A 23,320-nucleotide genomic window follows, 5' to 3' on the forward strand; every position below is an offset into this window, starting at 1 on the left:
TTTCATTTAAATGCCTTTGGCAGTTCTTGACTAACTTTAACTTACCCCTGTTTCTTAATCCAGTGCCTGACTTACCCCACTGCTGTTCTGCTCTTCTTCAAAATCATGCAGATGACCTCAGCATCTTAATGCAGAATGCCCGTGGTACATAAGGAATGTGACTTCCTCACTCTCCTCTTCTGCCAGTCAAAGTACGGATGTCTAAAATACAAAGAAAGTGAATTATTTTTTTTAATGAGGCTGTTTTGCAAAAAAAATCACCTAGCAAGCAGGGAGTACTCATGCAGAGATGTTCTCAGTAAAGTATGGGGAGGCAGCTGCTTATCTGTATCACAGAGCTGGAAAAATTCTCTACAAACTTTGTGTAAGCATTGACTTTATTTCCGTGAACTAGGGTTCTGATCTCTCTTGTCACTAATCTAGTGACAACAGCACGAGGTGGTTGATGTAAACATCCAAGCCTAAAAATTATTTTGGAGATGCCTTTTGGCAGCTCGGGAGTCACGGAGTTGACTTTTTAGAACCCTTCCTCCAAAGAAAAACTTGATTTATTAAATCAATATAAGTCGTCCCAGGGTTGGCTTTGAGAACCATGTCAAATGCATGGACTTTTGCCTCTAAACTGTGAGAACTGATTGTAGAGTGTCATAATTTCTGCATGTTTCCCCTTTCCTTTTGCATGTGGCTCCTTTCTTGGTGGCAAGATCCCTGCAACAGGCATTCTCTACTCACATTTCTGCATTTTGTGTGGAGTCCTTTGACTTCAGGTGGTGCTATACAAATCTGGAACACCATGAGAGCTGTAGTGTTCTCTTGATTTTATTACAGGACATTGTGTTTAACTAGATCTTAACCTCCTTGAGGCCAATTGAAGGCAAGGAGAGTAAATAATTTAACTTCAGACTTCATTTGAAATTGACAGGGAGAGGTAAAATCTGAATTTGGCTGTCTGGTAGCAGGCTGTTGGCCAAGGAGACTGTTTTAAGTGCATAAAGTAAATATAAATATCTGCCTTAAGAGGTTCTCTGATGCTATCAAAGTAGTCAGCTAAGATGTTTAAGAATAATAGGTTTAAACTAATTAACACTCAGCTAGAAATCACAAGTACTATACTTCATCAAGCTCTTTGTTTTCATGTGTCCAACTTTTTTCATGTTGAAGTGGGAGGGTGTGAAGTTTGGGGGTTTGATAATCATCTGCAGCTCAGAATAGCTGGCACAATGAACTGTGTTTTGCTTTAGCCTTGAAACTTGTCACACTTCATTGTGGTTACAGATTTTTATTTTTTTTTTTTAGCACTGCAAGCTGAAATTTTACTGCAGCTGGGTTTTGAGTTAAAATATTGTGAAATACAGGATTTCACTATACTCCACCCACATAGTGTTTTACTTGAGTATGAAGCACTGTTCTTTTTACCAAAACACATTTGGCTAGCCTAATTTCAGGGATGCTGAAGCTTCAGTGCTAGCTCTATAGCATCAGTGAGGTACTGTCTTTGTTAAAAAAATTATAAAAATAGCAAATAACATTCCAGCTGCATTAGCAACCGCTTCTGGAATAGAGGAAGTTCCAGCAAAGTCAAATCCTGTGGTCCCCCTGTCAGGCCAGCAATAGGAACAGATTCTGCCCCCACATGTCTTGGTAGGATTAGCGTGCACTGCGCACCAATGTTGACCAAGGTCTTGTATTTCGTGGTTCTGATTGAACATTATTTCATTGCCAGGCCAATGAATCCACACAGTCCAAAAGATGGTTTCCCCTGACCTCTACCTGGCTAGAGGCAGGGCCCCTCTAATCCTGGTTATCCTTCTTTTCCCTGGGCATACGGAGGTTCCTTCAAGGGGATTGGACATATGGTCATCATCATCATCATCATCATACGTGGCAGTTTGGCTACGGGCTACTGGGGCCAATTTCTTTATGGTGGAACTTCCTCTCTGAGTCTTGCTCTCCTTCAGTTCACGTACCTGTTGTGCCAGAGCAGCTGTGGGTCTTCCATCCCACCTCCAGACCTTTTCCCCACAGTCACGCAGGAAGAACCACAGCTCGTGGGGTGTTCCTTCTCTCCCTGTCTGGGGGACTTCTGCGTTCGGTACAGAACTTCTCATCTGTACTGCAGAGATTTGGAGAAAGCCCTCTTTGATCTCCTCCCTGAGTTTCTAGTGATTCTCCTCCATCTTGTCTTCCAATTTCTGCAGGTGTGTTTCCACAGCTGCGATTCTTGCATGTGTGGGGCCATGCATGGCATCTGCATATGCACAGAGCTTCTTCGTCATATCCAGCATGGTCTCATCTCTGTCATCCCACTTCATCATTGCTAAAGTGTATTCTTGTGGCCCAAGTCATACAAGTTTTTGCCACATCACGGATGTACATGGCACCAAGTCTGGATTCCTAGTGTCTAGGTCGTCCAAAAAGACAATCTCTACTTTTGCCATTTCTCTCAAGCACTGAATCCCTTGTTCTATGGTCTTCCAATGGATTTGTTGCATATAGAGATCGTCTGCACACAGATATCTTTGTGCCACGCTTCTCAGGACCTGTGCCCAGAGGCTGCGAGGGTCAGCCCCCCTCATCATCCCCTGGTCGATAACAGGATCGTGTGACAGGGATCCCAGATGCCTCGCTTCAGTGCCATCCAGAACTGTAGCCTCACCTGCAGCATCCCACAGACGGACTAACCAACTAATTATAGACTCATCAGGTCGTTAAGTGTTATCTTTTCTCAGGCCACAAAGGTCCTTCAGGGAGAAAGGTTCACCAGTGCCTTCTGATTTTTGGTCAGTTGCTGGTCTTGAGGGTCCTTCCCCCGCATCACCGTCGTCATCTACTGCCCGATAGGTTTTGGTTTTGTGTTTCATGCCTCTCATGGTTGGAGCAACAGACACTGACTTAAGCTCACTGCCTGGTTTAGCTGCTGGCTTGGGCTCACTGTCTGTTTTAGCCTGAGTCACTGGGGTAGCTGCTGATTTATCTCCCTGCCCTACAGCATCTCGCAGCATGCAAAAAGCATACACCAGGGCCCAGATTATTGCAATGAGATTTTTCTCCTTAGAGTCATCATGGCACTTCTCTTCCAGATAATTCCCCACCTCATGTGGGTTCCGAATTTGTTCATGGAGAAATTTCCAGGCTATAGGTTTAGAAAATTCCATCAGGGTCTGTTCTGTTCTCTCCCATTCCCCCCACCACTCAGTGTTTTCCACAACTGGGTCCATGCATGGGTCAGATCAGCCCCTCTGGACATCTCAGCCCTCATTCTAGACAAGCTGCAAACCCTATAGAGGAAGCTTACCACATGAAATACCAGTAAGGTGGTATTTCCTTGGCATCCAGGGGAAACTGAACATTTTCCAAAAGTGACATAACAGATTTAAAGGAGAAGAAGGAAAGAAAAGGCTGGGAAGCCTCAGCCCCAGATCCTCCTCTAACAAACTGGTTGCAATTACTAATAAACCCCCAAAACATGCGCTGAAACTAGAACATGCTGTAGGGTAAAGAAACAATAAACCATTCTAACAAGCCCCAGCACCTTTGCTAACTCCCTATAAATCACTATCACCACACCCAGCAAAATAGCTACTCTAATCCATGCCCCTCTGCATGCCAGGGACAATACCAGAGCTCTCTCTGGACAGGAAAACATCCCAGGGATCAGAAAGGTGTTAACACCCCAAACAGGCCCAGGGAGTAGAGAGACATTATAAACTCAAGTAACATGGTGGGTACTGAGTTGCTTAATTCCAATACAGAGTAAGAGAAACCAAAATGCAATCAGTACAGGCTTTTTCCACTTTCTGGAGCCACATCTTGGGCGCCAAAATATTTGTCCTGGTTTGGGACAGATCTAGGAGGAAACTTCCCTAAGGGGTCTCCTCTAAAGAACAAATTCCAGCAGTCCCTCCCCCAGCCGGTTCAGGAGAAAAAACTCCTTGGAGAAAAGTGGAAAAAGCCTTTGTTTGCTTCACAAGCAAAGTACTCACAGACATTATAAAAAAAAATAAAAATTATGAACAAAATTAAACCAAACAAAATTAAACAAAAATTAAAACAGTGAAGCCTTCAGTTGCTCTGAAGTGATGGAAAATTCAGAGACCCCTTTTGTGGTTCAGAGAGAGTCCTTCTGCAGGTGTGGCTCAGTGTCTCCAAGCTCAGCCTGGCATCCAGGCCCAGTGGGCAGCTTTTGGGTGATTGTCCTGGTGTCCTAGACCATAGGAAAACCAAACAGTTCCAGAGGGGAAAAAAAAACCCCACAATCCTGGGAAAACTTTTCTTGCCTTGGCTAACAAAGAAAACCAGTGAAAAATGCAAAGAGAAACTCCTGATCTGTCTCTCGTTCTGCACTGCTGTGAGATTGGAGAGAACTGAACTCTCACCTCCATGTTTTCAATACAAGCTGCAAAAAAATCTGCTCCCCCCACTGCTCTCTCTCTAGCTTGAAGCTACAGGACCATTTCTGGGCACAAAACAGATCAGGTGATGGGGGGTACACTGCATCATAAAGTCACCCCAGGACACCTGCTCAGAGACTTAATTTGCACCTTGTCTGAAGCTTTATCACTATTAAGAAAATATTAATGAAATGTGTTTTTCCTGACCACTTAAGCTTGGCTTGTGAACAACCATCATAAACCATATTAAAGGAGGGCTTTTAAATAACTCTTCAGTCATGTTGGTCCTCTTTTCCGTATCTCTTGGGTAAAATGTTCTCTGAGTAAGGTTGACATCTCTTCTCTTGGGAAAGCAGGGTGTGTGGAGCAAGGTTCTTCTTGTCCTGGATTGTCACAGCTACAAGAACTAGAACCAAGGCTTCAAAGCTGAGAGCAGTCTTTGATGTTGCATTAGCTGTTGTTTCATTAACTGTAATCAGGATCAAATCTAGTTAGCTAGCAGAATAAAAATGAATGACAATGGAAATGTAGAGATGTCAGACCTTGGTGCTCTTGATCCTTCTCCCTCATGTAGAAGATCTAGTCAGAATGGATTTGATAAAGCCCAGTTGCTTGTCCTGTTTCTTTTGGAATAGGATCCAAAGTGTCTATGGGCATAGACATTCTGGCCCTACTGTTTTCCCAGCAGGGCAAGGTGAAACGAAGCAAGCTTCTAACACTCTTGATTTTTCTGTTAGCAGCAGCATTTTTGCTCTATTTGCTTGCCTAAAACTGTAGTAAGGTATCATAAAGAATTTATGCCTCATGAATTAATTGAGCTTATGAGCAATGTGTACCTGAGGCTGCAAATTCAGTTTGATTTTAAAACTTACTCTGCTTTAAAGTCTAGTTTGCTTGCCTTTTCATTTTGAAGTAAAATTCCAAGAACAGCTGTTGTGCACTTAGTGTGGAGGATTATTGAACGTAGGTTGCCAGCAGTTGCAGTTTATCTTTGGGTAAAGAGTTGGATGCTCTCCATGGGTTCATATTTTAATCTTGGAGAGGAGCTGTTTAGAAGATGGTCACCTTTGATCAAGGAGTAGCTACACAGTGAGACCAGAGCCTCAAACATGCAGCCAGTTTCTGAGAAAACTGGAGTGGAGGCAGGTCAGGCTGTAGAGCCAAGTCCTGGACCAGGGAACTGCAAACCCCCCCAGCTACTTGTCACACACTCAGAACTCCTCAGAGATACCCAAGGGCTGGACAGATACACTGGAATTGTCTAGATGCATGAATTACTTTGAAATTACACCAATGCATAGTGAATTTAGAAGCTCTTCAGAAGACGTGTCTCTTCTGTTTTTGTTGCATGTCCTTGAAGGGTGGATCTGCAGAATTCACAGAGTGAAGCTGAGAAAAATGTGTGAGCTGTGTGTGGGGGGTTACTCAGCACGGATTCCCCAGGGCTTTCACACCTGTGTGTTGGTGTATGTTTTCTCTCCCCTGTGGGATCGCTGATAAAGTCTGTGGTTAAAAACAAAAAGCCTCAGGCAGCAGAGGTGAACTTCTTGGGAGAGGGGCAGGACTTGATCACAGTGAAGCTCTGGGAAGAATCACACTGATCCTGCTGTGCAGAGATTTGTGAGCTGCAGGAAGAATTACCCTGCTGGGTAACACCATGTGGAGGACAGAGTGCTGTCACAGGGGTGCTGATTTAGGTACAGGCCCAAGTGAAATTTCCTACAGGCCTCAGCCAGGCTGTTCACAGAGAGAATTAGCTCTGCTGTGTGCCTGTGCTGTGCTTCCTCGTGTGCTTGGTGCCAAAGCTGGCAAAGGCAGAGGGAGCCTGGGCTGGTCTCCCCTACAGGCATAAATGGATGAAGGTCAACAAGGTCCACTTGAGGGCTGAATGAATAATCACTACCCAGGCTGCTGCCTAATAGTGGAAAAACTGCTTTTGGCTTATGCTTTTGTAAGTGTTCCGATGAATGGCAAAGGGCATTGAGTTTGGTAGAGGTTGCTGCAAGAAAAAAATAAAAATAGCTGTAGTGAGAAACAAATATATTTTGGATGAAGAGCTGTCAGGCACTGAGGCAGGCTGTGGGTTGGGATGCACTGTGGTCACTCTGGAGTGTCTACCTCCAGACTGGACATTGCTAGCAGGATCCTGGTTACAGGAGATGCATCTCCATCGTGGAGGTATATGTTCATAACCCAGCATCTCTTTTGGTACTTGGGCTTGGAAAGTGATAACACTAATTTAGAAACAGTAATCTTCTAGACAAGTACACTCATCTTTTCTTCTACAGCTTCAGAAGTCTGAGAGTCCAATGGGAAGAAAAACCACAGCAATTAGCAATGCTGCTGTTAGTACTGATGGGAGGGAAAATGTCTTCATAATGCATGCAGACTTTGAGGTTTGTGCAGTGTATGAAATTAAAATGGGCAAAGAGCCAGGGCTGAGAAATACTAAGGTTTAGTAAAACAGGAAAAGTGGTGGAGCTGAAAAAAAGAATGAGAGGGTGGCTGACACTCAGCTTCAGCAGTGATACATGGTCACAAAGGCACCCTGAGCAGATATCTGAGTGCTCGTGATATGCATCTGCTAGTTAAAGATCATAAAACTCATTTTCCTTTTGTTACAGCACTGAAGGAGTTGTTGGAGCACAGAAGCAGGTTTATCTAGTGACCGGAGGCTCAGTGTAGGTTCTTCTGGAGCAGCTTGAATTCAAGACTGAAGAACGACAGGACTTGCCCTTTCTCCTGACCACAAAGATAAGCAGTCTTATAAATATATAGAAATAAATAGCCCACAACTTCTGTGGCTGTTTGCTATAATACCTGCATGAGTTTTTATTCTGAAGAAGACATTTTTTGCTTTTTCTTTAGTGCTTAGACAATTCTTGGGAGTGTTCAAGTGGTCCTTGGCAAATAGTGTGTCTCATCCTGTAGCATGAAGGTGTTTTGTGGTGGGGTTTTGGGAGGGAGGGTTTTATTTTTGAGGAATTTAGAAGAGACTCTGACTTACTGAAAGTCTGCAAGACTTTTTTTGTCTCCTGATTTTGCTCTTAAAACACTTAAACCCAGAGTTAGTGTGTTTTTGCATGACAGCAGCCGTGCTTGTAAAACGTGGAGAAAACACTGTGCTCTTCTGAGGCCCTGAGGAAGAATATTAAAGAGGAAATTTTTCCAGAATACTTATTTGCCAATAGCAGGAAGTCCTATTAGGAAGAGGGGTTTAAAAAACAGCTTCAAAGTTTTCTGCTTTAGAAGAGGGTGGGGGAAGTAGGAATGGAATTAACGTGCAAGTAACAGTCTAAGTATTTTAATTGTGTTTGGATTGCACTGGGTTGAAACTTGTCTGGCTGATGGACCAAAGCCTTGATGAAGTGAAGCTTGAAGAGACTTAATTTCAAGCACAGGACACTTGGTCATAAATGTACATTGTATTTTTAGCTTGCTGTGTCAGTTGACACCCTTGTTCTGTGTAGTTTCATCTGCCTGACAAAAGCAGTGTGACAAAGGTGTTCTCTCTCCACTGAAGACACATGGAAGCAGGTCAGCCATTTGTTGAATTATTGATTTTGTGTGATGTAAGAAGCTAACCTGGTGCCTCTGGGAAGGCAGCTCTGATCTCTGTGCCATCCCAAGGACACAATCTCAAGGTCAGTACTCCCATTTCCCATGTGCACATTCACACATGGAGCTCTTGGACTTTATTTCTCATCATCTTGTTGGAATCAAGGGCATCTAACAGACGTTTGCTGCCGTAATGCCATAATTACATGATAATGACCATAATTTGTGTATTCTCTCTGAGCTCCATCCACTGTCATGACTTTACACAAGTAGACCCTTGGGAGTCAAAACCCTTCAGCTCATCCAAAAGGTGACTGTAAAACTTTGGGATCTGTTTGTAGCTAGTGCTTCCCCCAGGCACGCCCTGAGGGCTGAGACACTTAGACAAGCAGGAAGATTGATTTGCCCTGATTTTGGGATGATGAGCAGAACTTTGGGAAGCTGTATCTCTCACCTGGGACAAGCAAAGATTCCCCTAGTCTGCCCTCAGTCCCCAGGTCTGGTGCTGTCAAAGGAGCTGGGCAGGTTTAGAAGATGTCCTGTTAATTAGCACTGCAGTAGGTGGCACTGGTCATACCAATTGCTGTTGTGTCTGACTGCATGTCTAACAAAAAGTAAAGGCAGATTGATTTCCAGCTGTGGCCTAAGGAGCTCCAGTGTCCTTGCAGAGGGTGCTGCTAGCCTAAATTTGCCATGATCCTGCCAAAATCCATCTCCATGCACGAGCCAACTTTTGAAAAGGATTTATATTTCTTTGATATTAGGCCAAATCATTGAAAACCGTCTAATTAAGGAAAACGTCATCTAGTTAAGGAAGTGATTAAAAACAATGGAGGAGCAAGGGAGTAATTTGTGGATTTTTTTCCCATGGCATGGGGTGTTTTAGTGGCAGATCCAGTTCAACCCAGAATTCATGTACAGGATGCTGATACTGCTATGCCTGCATCCAAGGAGCTCTCTCTGTAAGACTTTTCCTCAGCTGTGATTGAGCCAGTTCTGAAACTGATGAATCCCAAGATGTGCCTTTTGAGGTGTACAGCAGGTGTTCCCCCTCATTTTACATTCTCTACTGCCCTGTAGAGCACAGAGCAGCTGGCTTTGGTGAAACCTTGCCTTTCACTGAGTAGTATGGGATTTTTTAAATTTTGTGTTCTTGTTATCCATGCGGTCAAGAAAATGTCAACTCCTTGACAAGGCAGGTCCCTCAGAGCCTCCTTCCTACAGAAAAGAGACTGATTAAGTGCGCAGATTAAAAATGAATTAATTACTCATACTGAACATGATCAAGGTAATACCATAATTTCAGAAGTTAAAAAAAGAGATCTCTTTTCTCAGCCTCCCTCCCTTAGAAGGTGTTTGTAGGGGTTGTTCCATCCAGAAGAGGCATCAGATTCTCTCCACGCAGGCGTCAAACCTCCACCGCCACGGGAGGGAAAGCGATCTGCTCAAAGTCTGTGCGGAGGAGTGCCAGGGGAGGCAGGCTGTGATGAGCAGTATCTGTGTGCAGATGGAAAGCAGATAAGAGCAGTCAGTGGGTAGTGTTTTATGCCCTTGTTTTGCTGGAGTCCTCGGGTACTTCTCGCCTGTGTCAGCCCTAGGTGCCGTCAAATAAGGTTAAACTCCCGGGGAGTTTCTCTGTTGCCATTACCCGAGGATGCATCTGCAGCACCCGCATTTAAACCCACGTCTTCCTGCCTCCCAGCCTCAGGCTGATCTCACCGAGCCACGGTGTTTTTCTGACAGGGCACCACCGTTGGCAGCCCATAGCTCTGAGTCATGGAGGCTCTGAAGTGACTTGTGTGTGGCTACAGGGCTCTTTTGCTTTGTGCCCCCTTCCTTTGGCTTGTGGAGCTGGTTTGGTTTGAGCCCAGTGAGACCCATCAGGGTCTCTCTCTTGGTCCTTGGTGAATGAGGCAGTGCTGGAGATTTCTGGCTTTCTGACCAGCTGAAATGGGAAAGTATCATCTTCAAAGAGGCAAAATAATGAGAAACAGGTGTTGATGTTCATGGAACTGGTTGTACAGCAGCAGACTGACTCTTTTTGCTCTGGGTAGGCTGGAATTTGTAGATGTGACACCACTACAAGCCACCCTTGCTGGGAGGGTAAAAGGTTTTGCACAAGGCCTGAGGACCTTCGCTGACCTTGATTCCTTATGTAAGAGAAGCTCATTTGACCTTGGTCATTAACCCAAGATGTGTTTCCAAAGAGGTCCAGTAGACAATCTGTGGACTTCTCACCTCACAGAGAAGGTGGGTGAGGATGGAAGGTGACACAGCGTGCTGTGTCACTGCCAGCAGGGTTCGAAATACAACCTGGAGGTTGTAACAGTGGAGAACTTTGAGGCAACAAAAGCAAATTCTCACCTTGCCTTTCATGTTGTGTTGAGAATAACTCATAATTGAAACAATTTGAGAATTGTTACTCTTGAAAAAAAATCATGCTTTGTTGATTAAAATGCTTTAAGAAGTTTAAAATATCAAGAAATTTATTGAAGAGTACTAGGTGATAGTTTTCAATTTACACCAGAGAAACAAACAATTTTTTTTTTTATATTTGGGTAAAAAATGGAGAGAAATAAAAGCACCAAGCACTTTTGACAAGAGTTGAAATATTACATGGGGAAGTGTTGATGATGTGGGGCTGTTGAATGAAGGCAAAGCAGACAATTTGGTCCCTTGGCCATCATTCCAGGCAGGCAGCCTCCCTCAGCTGATGTCACCCTATGTGTCTCCAGCTATTTCAAAATTAAATTTTGCTGACAAGCCTTCTGCTGAATATTTCTCTCCTTGAATCTTCCTTCCCCATGTAACATGGAAATGATCTCTTTCCACATGGGGTGGGCATTCAGCTCTGAAATTCCTCCAGCTGTGATTGTTTACATCACAGTAACTTCCCAAAACTGCTATATGAATTCAGGCATCTCTGTCCCTACCTCCTAATAACTGGATGGTCTTGTCCTCTAAAATTTGTCTGTGCTATGTTGTTCTTTAACTCTCTAACTTCATTTTTTACCAGTTGGGGAAGCAATCTCTTGACCTGTGACATCTTCCCGTCTCGAGATGGTTTGTCCAAAACCTTAGGTCTCACCAAGCCTAGGACAGATAGAATTTGTGGAGTAAAAAAGCCACAAAACCACAATTTTAAGGCATCCTACAGTGATTGCAGTCAAGTTGATGCAGTCTCTGGAAAGTGCCAAAATTTGATTGGAATCACATATTACTGTGAGAATGGAGTTCGTTAGAGCATCTTGTGGCTCTCTAGCAAGGCACCCTTGTCTTCCTATTGGGCATGGTTTCCCCTGTGCTGAACTTGTGCTGCAGATGACATCCCAGCCAGCCCCGTGGTCAGGTGGTGTCTGTGGCCATGTGGCCTTTGCTCTTCACTCGAGGTCTCATCCTAAGCTTTGCTCCAGGTGCTCCCAGCTGGAGCTGTGCTCTCTCTACTCTCCTGCCAGACTTCCCCACAACAACCTGGTCACTGAGGCAGGACCTGTTGGGTGCTTGGGAATGAAAGCCTGGTTCTCCCTGGGTTAGTTTTAGCAAGCACCATTTTTTCTGGTCGGAGGAGCTCATACCGGCAGCCTCAGTAGCCTTGGCATGGTCCTGGTAGACACAGAAATTTCACATTCATGCCCTGGAGCTCTGGGCTGTTTTAAAAAGCATCCATGCAAAGCTTTCTGGTCTGTCAACCACTGTTTGCTATATCAAAAACTATTACCTTTTCTTCTGTCAGGCAGTCCTGATTTCCCTGTGGGTTTGGGGTAAAGACAACAGGATTTCCTTGTCTCAGCAGCTCCCCTCCTGCTTGTCCTTGAGTGCTCTAGAAGATGATCTGAGTGGAGTTTTGCTTTATTTCCCACCACATAGGGGATCTATTTTGAAATTATTTCAAAGGCATGTGATGTGGGATTAGCCCAATGTAAATAAACCCAGCCTGCTTATTTCCCATGTGATTGGCAAAGGTGGATCCCTCTGCTTTTGAGCAGGGCCATGCCCAGGGTCATTCTGAGATGTCTTGGATTGCATGGCTGAACTTTCCTGGAATCTCTCAGGAGGCAGAGGGACAAACAGTGATAGGACCCAAGAGAATGGCTGGAGTTTTGTCAGAGGAGGGTTAGGTTGGATATCAGGAAAATTATATCCACTGCCCACGCTCCCCAGGGAATGGGGACATTCCCAAGGCTGCCAGAGCTCCAGGAGCCTTTGGACAGCGCTGCCAGGGGTGCCCAGGCTGGGATTGTTGGGGTGTCTGTGCAGGGCCAGACAGACCAGGGAGCTGGACTTGGACGATATTTATGAGTCCATTCCAGCTGAGGACACTCTGTGATTCTGTGATTCCTGAGCTTTGCTGTTGCTCTGTGCAGCTCTGAAGAAGTCACTGCGATGATGGTGATGATTCTGGCCAGTGAAGCAGAAATCTGGAGCCAGATTTCAATGGCTGTCCCTGTGTGCAGGGCCCAGAGGAACAGGCAGGGACTGAGCCCAGGGAGTTCCACCTGAACATGAGGAGGAACTTCTGCCCTGGGCAGTGACCAAGCACTGGACAGACTGCTCAGAGAGTGTGAAGCCTCCTTCACTGGGCATATTCCAGAACCATCAGGATGCAATCCTGTTCCCTGTGCTCTGGCATGTCCCTGCTGGAAAAAGGACGTGGGACCAGCACCCACTGCAGTCCCTTCCAGTCTCACCCATCCTGGGATCCTGTGACTTATTTTGCCCTCTTCATGTTGCAGTCTGCTGAACACTGGTGTCCCTGAAATCTCTGTGGGATAATCCCTGACCTCCTGATTTGACAGAGATTTGCCCACTTGCTTCATCCTGAGTCTAAATTTCTGTACACCACAGCTGGGATGTCCTACAGGTCTCCTTGTTTGCTAACTCCTCTTCCCCTGCAGTACCAGAGGTCAGGGTAAGGAAAGGGTGTCTCCTAGAAGCAACTTTCCCCTCTTCCTCTTGCAGCTTCTGAGTGTTTTGGGACACCTGGTAGAGCCAGCAGCTTGTGTTTCCCCTCTGGCTCTTTTGAGATCTCCTGCCCTGGCTGTGGCTTGGGCATCTGTGTCCTTCATTTGTTTTCTTGTGCTGTCGTGAGGGGATGGAGGAAACCAGACTCCTCATGGCTGACACAGCTGAGCTCTCAGGGAAGGAGCATTCCTTCAGAGTCTGCCCTCTTAGCCCATGTCTAACTCACCCAAGAGGTTGATCCTGTCATCCTGCACACGTTCTCCAAGCAGAATCCCCTCACTGAAGCGCTGAGGGCGCTGGCAGTGCTGGGCTGAGCAGCTCCATGGCTGCATTTTGGGCTGACCCTCTGCCCTTGGGATTGGTGGCACACGGGGACCGAGGGGATTAGGTGGGGATAGGATCACGCGTTGGTGAAAAGCAGCTGTAGGTGCTGGTTGGAGTTCCCACCTGCAAGTGTGGAGTCTGCTGGAGCTGGATTTCTGTTGTGTTCTGTTCTGAACTGTTCTGAAAGAACAATTAGAGAGATGCCACAGACCTTGATCCACCCATGCACTCAGCATGGTGCTGGTCCAGGCTCTGCAGAAGATGGCTCACCCTTTCCATGTCTCCAGAGCTGTGCTGGGGTGGCTGCAGGAGGATACTGAGCAAACCCCCTGATCAGCCCATGAATAAATCTGTAAAAATATTGAAAATAAAGCAATTTTTACCATTTAATGACATATGAGGAAGATGGGTTTTTTTCACACTGAGGGTGGGCAGGCCCTGGCACAGGGTGCCCAGAGCAGCTGGGGCTGCCCCTGGATCCCTGCAGTGTCCAAGGCCAGGCTGGACAGGGCTTGGAGCAGCCTGGGACACTGGAAGGTGTCCTTGACCATGGCAGGAGGTAGAACTGGATTGAGCTTTAAGGTCCCTTCCAACCCAAACCATTCTGTGATTTTGTGAGGTCTTTCAGCTAAATGGCAATGGAGTGTTGGGGGGGAAAGGAAATAGTGAAAATTCTTTTGAATTATGCAGTGCCAATGGTCACTGGTGCACTAGGAACTTATGGAAATGATGCACACCAAAAACACCTCTAGAAAAGGGATCTGGGTCATGTTTGGTTTTTCTATTCTGATTATAGCCAACTGTCCTTGCAATTGAAATCACATTTTATGGGGAGAAAAATTTGTGGTAGCCCCAAGCCATGAAAATTCAGATTTCATTTTATTTTTTAAGAAAAGAAAGCACACAGCAAAAGTTGAAATGAAAAAGCTAATGAAACCCATATCCCACCAAGCACTTGCACTGAAACTTTATAAACATGGAAGAAAATATTCTTAAGTAAGCTAATGCTCCTTGAATAAGGAGGACTTTCTGTGATCCACTCTGGCAGGGTTCGAACTATTCTGTATTTCAGGCAGTCGGGAAAATAATGAGATTTTTATGTCAAATAATATTTTTCATATATTTTACTTAAAGCAATTCATTCCAGACTGATTTCTGAGCTGCTGCATCTGTTTCATGAAATGCATCATTTTTATACTAGCTGTAAGGATCCAGATTCCAAAATTTTTAGGGTTTTGGTTGTTTTGTTGTTTTTTTCCACAGATAAATGTTAATCTGACAGGCAGGGCTTTCATTTCAAGTAGAAGGGTAAATATGTGAAGATTTCCCAGGAAATTTAATACACTGCAAGCTAAAATAAAAACCAAAAACCCAAATAAACCACCAAAAACAAAAAAAAAAAACCAAAAAGAAAAGGGATGAAACCTCAAAATGCAGATGGGCATTATCACTGTAATGTTACGGATGGGGGAAGCCATCACACGTTGGATAAATGCTAGTTGGGAGAAATAATTTTTAAAATTCCTGTCAGCTGGGACAAAAGTTATGTGTCTAAGCTCCCCGTGGCCTTGAGAAGCCGCAGAGAGACGTACGTGTGGCAGAGCACATCAAAACACCCCAGCTCCGATGGCGGGGAAAGTAAATTAAAGGAACAGGTTTGATCATAAACCTCCTGGAAAATATGAGGATATTAAAGCCGGCTGGATAATTAGCATAATTACATCATAGCAAATGCAAAGGAGATCATCTTAAGGGATATTGTATTGTGGGAGCTCGGCTTCGACTGGTAGTGCATGTTGAACGACAGACTAATAGACTGCTCCAGGGAACAGAGCAGTAAAATCTTGTTATGAATTTGTTTATCAAGAATGCAGAGATAGGGAGGAACAGCGCTGGCAGTTAGTTGGCTGAATTATTGCTTTTTTAACCTTGCTTTCGGCTGATAGTCTTCTGTCAACACCTGGGCATCCTATTTACTTTAGGGGCAGAGGGAAAAACAGGAGCTGGCAGAGGGCCTTGAGGCCACGAGCACTTCGTGCACCTGCGAAGCAAAGGACAGTTTTTGTGGCTGTTTCTTTCTCTCTCTCTCCTCTTGCCTTTGCCACACTCTGCTTCTGGCTCTGCTGGTGCTTCAAGAAGTGGATCTGGCTCCTGCACCAGTGTTGATTTGTTTTCACAGAATCACAGAGACGTTTGGGTTGGTGGGGGACCTAAAATTTCATCCACTTCCAACCCCTATCAAGGGCAGGGACACCTTCAACCATCCCAGGTTGCTCCAAGGCCCATCCAGCCTTGCCTTGGACTCTTCCAGGGATGGGGCAGCCACAGCTTCTCTGGGAAACCTGTGCCAGCTCCTCTTTTCACCAAGGTGGGAAGAGGAGGGCAACTTAGAGACGATCAGAATCTACTGGGAAAATTTAAGATACTTTCTCCAGTATCCTGATTTGCTGCTTTGTGTGTTTTCTGAGTAACTTGAGAATGTCCCCCATGGGTTTTTGAGTAGTCATAATTGTGCCTGCACTGTTGTCAGTCCAGGCTCTCCCCTCCCATGGCATCTTGAACCCACTCAACAGCGATCAACAACAACTTCAACAATTTAGGACGTGTTTAACAGAGGATTGATCTTGTCCAGTCTTCGAGGGTCACCTCAGGGAAGATCCACACCTCTTGCCCTGCCACAATGTGAGCTTGATGTTTCTCCTCTGATATTTGGTCTGCCACCAGTGAAGCAGTAACTTCTGACCAGCCAGGAACCAGGGGTTCAGCCTGGTGTGGGGAATGTGGCCAGTGTGAAAACTCTCCCTGGTGGCTTTCCCAGCTATGGAAGGGGTTGAAATACAATGGAAAATCTGGGAACAAACCACAGGGAATAAATCATTATAAATAATAATGCATTAGCCTGCATTATGGGTGGCACTTCATATCACAATGCAGCTAACACCAAGCGTCTTGGCAGTGTCCTGGGTCACAGAAGGATCAGGTTAGTTGGCTCCTCCATCAAACTACCAAAGTTTTTCTGCACAAGCATGTTCTGTCTGAGTTTCAGTGCTGGGATCATACTCTGGGCTTTTGGTGCTGTTGCTGTGGCATGAAGAGTACTGATTTACACCCTTTAAATGATCTACTGCTTCCTGCAGGAGTGGAAAACAATTCCAAAATCCTTTACAAAAGCTGAAGTTTCAAACAATCTTTGCTATTCTTCTCCACTCTGGTGAGGCCCCATCTGGAGTTCTGCATCCAGCTCTGGGGTCCTCAGAAAGCTGTGGAGCTGCTGGACCAGATCATGACCATGGAGATGCTCCAAGGGCTGAGAACCTCTGCCATGGAGGCAGGCTGGGAGAACTTGGGTTGTTCTCCTGGTCTGGGGACACCTTATTGCAGCCTCTCAGTCCTTAATGGGGTTCTGGAAGAATCATGGACACAGATTATTTCTAGCAGGGCCTGATGTGACAGAACAAGGGGTGATGGCTTTAAACTGAAGGACTCAGTTTAGAGTACATGTAAGGAAAAAGATCTTTGTTCTGAGAGTGGTAAGGCCCTGCCACAGGGTGCCCAGAGCAGCTGGGGCTGCCCCTGGATCCCTGCAGTGTCCAAGGCCAGGCTGGACAGGGCTTGCAGCAGCCTGGGACAGTGGAAGGTGTCCCTGCCCATGGCAGGGGGTGGAATGAGATGAGCTTTAAGGTCCCTTCCAACCCAAACCATTCTGGGATTCTATTTCATGATTCCAAGTCATGTGGCATGCTAAGAAAATGCACTTGCAATATTGGATAGGACCAGTTTTTTGTCTGGAGCAGCTTCTTGCTGCTAAGTGGGAAATTAAGGTGTGCATTTCTTTTCTTTCTCTGCCAGCAGCTTCCCTTCCAGTGCATTTAGCACCAGAAGATCTTCCAAACACTCTGGTTCCCTGATGAACATGAATCCTGCCCTGTGTTTTCTTTGGCATCTGTGCTGGAGACTGCCAGGTCCTGAAAAAAAACCCCAAAACATGCAGGAAACCTTCTGGTGCTGGTGTTATGCCAAGGTAGGTGCTAGTGCTGAATCGTGACACTGCCTAAAACCTCTCCTCTCCTGGGGTGGGATTTACAAGGGAAATTCTGGGTAGAGGGATCAATAAATAATGCTGCTTTCCCAGGTGGGACGAGATCCAGACCACAGACTTGAGAGACCAGAACAAGACCTAATAACTTGAGAATGTTCCCCATTGAGTCTTGGCAGCCTGCTGTGGTGTCCCAAAAACCAGCTTGTTCCTGGAAGGGAGGAAAACTTCAGGAAAAACCTTTCCGTGTCTTCAGACTCCCGTGGCTTTCCCGTGTGACCAAAGGCCAGGCGGTCGGCTGCCCGTGGGCAAGATGGTTAAACCCAGGGGGAAAGCGCTCGGATTTCGCAGCTCTTAGCTGAATAAAATGAATAAAATGAAATATCCACCTGATGGCAGCAGAGAACGGGGAATGAGAGAGCCCGGGCTGGCTGCGCGGTCGCCAGCCCCGCTGGTGCATCGGGGGATTCCCAAAACGTGAAGCTTGGTGATGGTCCTCTCATGGGCCGGGATGTCCCCTGTCCCTGGGAGAGCTCGCTCACATCACCCCTGTGTCCTTCTGGAGGGGAAAAGGCCGTGTGGGGGTCAGGTACCACTTTGGGGGTGCCAGGGCACGATGAAGTGCCTGGTGTGGTTGGGGGACGGCTTCTGCAGATGGAGCAGCATCTCCAAAATGCATGTGCAGAGGGCTGTGGTGGCACAGCTGCGGGCTGGGTGCCCGTGGTGGCTCCGACTTTGTCCCTTCAGCACGATCCTGGTGGTGCCAGGGGAGCGGGACATGGGTGGAGCAGCAGGGGATTCGGAGCTGCCCGTGAGGTGTTCCAGCAAAAGAGCCCTCAAAGCAAAACCGGGGAGTTGTTTTAGAAGGGACAGAAGAGCTGAAAATCAGGAGAAGGGTTGGTACTAAAGCACGTCCTGGGGAAAAGGGCGAGACCAGGGACCACAGCTTGGAGCAGGCGCCTTAGTGCAGAGCACAAATGGCTCCTTCAGGCCCTGCCACCAGCATCTTCCTAGGATTTGCTGGAACAGACAAGGATGTGGGACTTCCCACATGCCACAGGGTCACGGCAGAAATCTGTGGCACATTGTACTGAAAGTAACTTTTTTTCTCTTAACTGAAACTCTTGTTGAGGAATAATCCTCATCCTGTGACTTTTAACTTCTGTTCTGACAAACTGTTTGGGTCACGGGGAGGGGATTTAAGAAAAGTTTTAGGGAATGTCTCAAAGGAACACTTTTAAAGCAAAATAGCTTTCTGTATTTGAAATGTTTTCCATTTTGAATTTGATTCTGTTGGGAAAAAATACTGTTTTAAGGGCTCCATTTGAACAAAAGTGCAAAACCTCTCCTGCATCTTCCCTCCCCAAACCCTGCTAGGATATCCCCACCACTGCTCAGGTCACCAGCCAGGAGAGAGGACCATTAGCTGCCATAAAAACATAGTGCTGCTTCATCCCAAAGCCCCTTCCAAAACCAGCCAGGGAGTGGAAGATTTTTGCCATCCCAAAGGTAAATCCCATGCCTATCCCTAATGCCCAGGCTCTTGTTTTATGTGTTTCAAGGGAGAAAATTTTTTAAAAAAACAGAAAAAACAAAGGGGAAGCAAACCCCAGCATAACTGTTCAAAAACTATTGCATTTATTTGAAACTACCAGGAAAAATTCCTCTGTGGAAAGGATTGTCCAGCCCTGGCAGAGCTGCCCAGGGCAGTGATGGAGTCCCCATCCCTGGAGAGTCTTAAGAGCCATGTGGATGTGGCACTCGGGGACATGGGGCAGCAGTGGGCTGGGCAGCGCTGGGAAATGCCTGGACTGGATGATCCTGGAGGGCTTTTCCAGCCTGAATAATTCTGTGATTCTCTTCTGGCACAGGTGTTGTACAAACTTGAAAAAACAATTGCAGAAGGTCACTGCTGCCGCTGTTAGCTTTGAAGAGCTGGCTGGGCTTTGTGTGATTACTGGCCCATTGATGAGAATAATTAGAAAATAGTATTTATATCCACACGACCTTCCAGTGACCAAGTAATCAGAGCAACAGCACGTCATTGATTTGGTGTCGGGTGAAAACACAGTTGGGAACACGCAGTGACCAGCGGGAGGGCAGCCTTGTTTGAAGACCAGGGAAAGCTGAACAAGTTGATTTCAAAGATAAGCTCATTCTGCATTCAAAGTGAACCTTTAGCTAATAATATTAAATGCTAACAAAAGGGACTCTGGTCAGTTGCGGGTAATAAACTATTAATTGGAGCTTTGTCAGAAACGACTCTTGACCTTTGAGACAAGACAATGAGCAATTGGGGGTCCTTTGTTTCCATGCTCTTGACTCCAGCAGTGTCAAATGTTGGATACAGGTGAGTTATGTTGTTCATCCCCTTTGGGAAAGGTGATGCCCGGTAATTTGAGGATATTCAGAAACTTAGAAACTAATTAGTTCAAAATTAAATTTTCCACTCTGCCAGGCCAAGCACAATAAGACAAGGCCTTAAGACACAAGAGAGCACTTTAGAAAGGAGTAAAGGGTGACTGGGCACATGGAAGATCCCAGCATACCTTTCAGGCAGGTCCAACCATCCTAATTAGGTGGAACACAAAACTGTCCCCCCAGCTCCTGCAAACCTCAGCTGCTGCCGGTGCCTTTGGGATCCATCCCAGAGCCCTGAAAACTGCCAGGGCTGGGGATTTCCCCCTGGTATCCCCAAATCCTCCCCATGCACCACTTTTGGCATGGTCTCTGCCCACCTACACCTTCAGCTGGTTTTCACTCTCCTCCCTTGTGCTGTGTGCAGCAAGCTGGGAGGATAAAATGAGCTCAGCTGCCCAAATGGAGACCATTTACAAATTTTAAAAAAATTAATTAAATTAACTGTGGGCAGAAATGATAGGTTTGCAAGGCACCACTGTGCCTGTTATATTCCACTGCTGATCTAGCTGAAATCTGCCTCTGAAGGGTGGAGACCCAAATCCCACCTTTTCCCTCCCACTTGGATTTCCTTCCTTGTCCCTCTTGCCCTCAAAGCCAAGCTTTAGTTAAAGCTAATTCTCCCCAGGCCCTGGCACTGCCCCAGGTTTATGGGAGGGTGTTTGTGGGCTCCTTCCCACCCCATCACCTTCATCCCAGGGCTGAGGACATCTGCTCACCACAGGGACCAGGACCACCTCTTCCCTTCTTGGCCAAACACTGTGGCCACTGTGGGACGTGCTCAGTGTGCCCAGCTGGACACAAATGATGAGGAAGGTGAGCTTTTCTCATGGGATGTGCTTCACTGTCTAGAACCTGTCCACTGCACCAAAACGCAGCAAGTATTTTTAGGATTGGGCTCTAGTGGAGTAAAGCTTGCTAGGTAGGAATATACTCTTGAGTATCATCAGGTTATAATTAATTTGGGTTGCTAAAGAAAGGTGTTATTTTTTTAAACAAAACAAAACCCAACAAAAAAACCACCAAAAACCAAACAAAAGAACTCACCCCGCAAACCCACCACCAAGAAAAAAAAACCCCAAACCAACCAAACAAAAAACCCCAACCAACAGAAAATCAACCAAAGCACAAAAATCTTCCTGGATGTCCTCAAACTACCTTTTGAAATACAAACAAGCCCAGGGAATGGTTATGTTAATAATGCTAAAAGCTGTTCCCAAGCCCCTGCTCCAAGCCAGCTCTGCACCATCATCCTCTGTCTTGTGGTTAACATCGCTGAACGCTGGAGAAACTGTAATTGTTCATAAGCAAAGTAGCACTTCCCAAAGTACAGTATTTGTTTAATGGATCATTAAACCAATATAAATAACGCTGAATCATGCATGGAAGCAATGAGGATTTAAATGTAATTACACTGGGAATCTTGGAGTGTGACTGTCCGCTCTCAGAGGCTGTGGTTTGGAAGGGAGGGGATTAAACCAAGCTCAGGAGAGGTTTAACTCCCCAAATCACCCTTTTAAATGTTTGCATTTCTTTTCCTCTTAAAGAGAAAATTTAGAGGATGGGCTCTGACCTTTTTACTTTGGTCCTGGAATGATTTCCTCTCTAATGATTTCATCAAGATCAGTGACATTAAATTAAAAAGAAAAAAAGTAAATCATTGCTTCTATAGCTGTGGGAGTTGTTGGCAGTGAAATGAATGGAAAAAAAACATGCCAACTCTGGAGAAGATTTTGGAGTTGTCCTAGTGCATCTGACATCCATTGGTTCAACTTCCAGAGGGGGAACTCAATGACCATTTTAGTTGACCTGCCAGAGAATCTGCTTCAGTTTTGACTTGTTCAGGTATGTAGTTTGGTAGCTCACTCCAGGGCTTCTTGGTCTACAGCTAATTTATCTTTTTTTCTTTCTTCCTTTCTTTCTTTATTTCTCTTTTTTTTTCTTTTTTCTTTTTTTTTTTCCTCTAAAGAAGATCTCAGCATTGCAGGGGGAGGAAAGAAGCTAAAGCCCCATCTGAACCCTGGTCATCTCCAATCACTCTGACCTTTACTGCATGGGGAGATAATTTACTGCTCTGAAAATGCTACTTATCAGCCCCAGTGCAGCCTCCCTGGCTGGTGCAGACATGCAATCAATGGAAGTTTGTTATTCTGTTCATTATTACTTAAGCTAACATAAACACATTTGCCAATAATCAAAAACATTGCACAGGAGAGCATCGTTGCAGCAATAATTTCCATGCTCTGTGTACAGCATGGAGGAGCACTTGGGGGCTCCTAAAAACCTAAAATCTAACTCTAATCTGAGCAGTGGAAAACACAGCATCTTCAGGGTCCTCATCTCCAGGACCCTGAGTTTTAAAATGAGCTGTTGGGAGCCCCTTGCAGAGGAAGGGCTCATTCAGGCATAGAACCCACATACGATGGTTTGGGCTGGAAGAGACTTTAATTTTCATCTCATTCCAGCCCTTCTGCCACTGTCAGAGAGGTCACCCACTAGACCAGGCTGCTCATGGCCCCATCCAGCCAGTCCTTTGATGCCTGCTGGATGCACCATGAGGACACAAGGTCTTGATGGACCGCTGCTCCAGGCCCCCCACGCACTGGAGAGGAGTTAATATCCCTCTTTTTGCATCAAGAGCTGAGTTCTGGGCTCTCTGCTGCATCTTGGTATCTAAGAGCCTGGATTTTATCCCTCCTGTGCTTCTGGATGCCTGTGGGTCAATGTGATGTGGGGAGAGGGTGATCCCCACGGAGGGATGCTGTTCTCCAGCTCTTTCTTGAAGCCCTACCACGCTATAAACAACATCTATGAAACCCTAACCTGCTTACTGTGTCCAGTCCACTAAGCTGTATTATTTTTTTGGACATCTAGAGTGACCTACCAACCCCTCTTGTAGGTCCTCACTCCTCCCCACTCTAACCCCAGCTCTGGAGCTCAGTGCTGTTTTTGGGCGCCAGCAACATCCAGGGGATGCAACCAGAGCAGGCTGTGACACCCAGGGGTGCCCAGTGTGTGGGATTTCCCCGTCTTTCCCTGGGAAGTGAGAGGTGACAGCTTCTCCCACCCCCCCGGACCTGGAGAGGGCAGCAGAGAAAAGCAGAGCATCCTTGGCTGCGAGCGCCTGGATGGAGCAGGAGCAGCTGCGTTGCAGTATCCAAACACACTTCTCTGTGAGGAGGGTAATTTAGAGCAATTACACCGATTATTATTGCTTTTCTAATTAGTGCTTTTCCTACAGAATTAGCTGAGTGTTTATTAGGAGCCGCTTGTTGCCAATAGCTTAACTGCTTCAGTACCAGTTTTTATCAAACATTTGAGTGGCTTAATTTTATTATTATTTTTTTTTTCCCCCTCCCTCTGTGTGTAACTGGTTTTGTTATCTGGTTTCACATAAAAGCCCCAATTAAATATTCATTTTGCTTTGTTACATATGGCATTAAATTTTCATGAGCTGTATGTTCTCCTTGAATTTTGGGGGGGGTGGGCAGGGAGGAGAGGGGCGAAGTAACCCTTATTCTCTTAAAGGCAGGGATGCACATGTGTTTTTTGCTTTAGTGACAGTGAGAGGACTGGGAAAACAAAGGGAAAAAAAGAAAAATAAATCAACAGAAAAAGGCTTTTCTCACAT

The 23,320-nt window shown here is 45.8% G+C and overlaps 1 long non-coding RNA gene across 3 annotated transcripts; it reads left to right on the plus strand.

Annotated features, from left to right (window-relative positions):
* Window positions 1-6,162: 6,162 nt before the first annotated feature.
* LOC107215738 lies at window positions 6,163-17,753 on the plus strand. Of its 3 annotated transcripts, none has more exons than XR_001525225.3 (3): window positions 6,163-8,035; window positions 17,088-17,256; window positions 17,368-17,753. It is a non-coding gene; the product is annotated as an uncharacterized LOC107215738 (long non-coding RNA). The 3 variants fall into 3 exon arrangements; XR_004495521.1 differs by having other exon boundaries at window positions 6,163-7,928; XR_004495520.1 differs by lacking the exon at window positions 6,163-8,035 and having other exon boundaries at window positions 16,872-17,256.
* Window positions 17,754-23,320: the final 5,567 nt, after the last annotated feature.

This window comes from Parus major, chromosome Z, assembly GCF_001522545.3.
Source record: "Parus major isolate Abel chromosome Z, Parus_major1.1, whole genome shotgun sequence".
NCBI classification, from domain to species: domain Eukaryota; kingdom Metazoa; phylum Chordata; class Aves; order Passeriformes; family Paridae; genus Parus; species Parus major.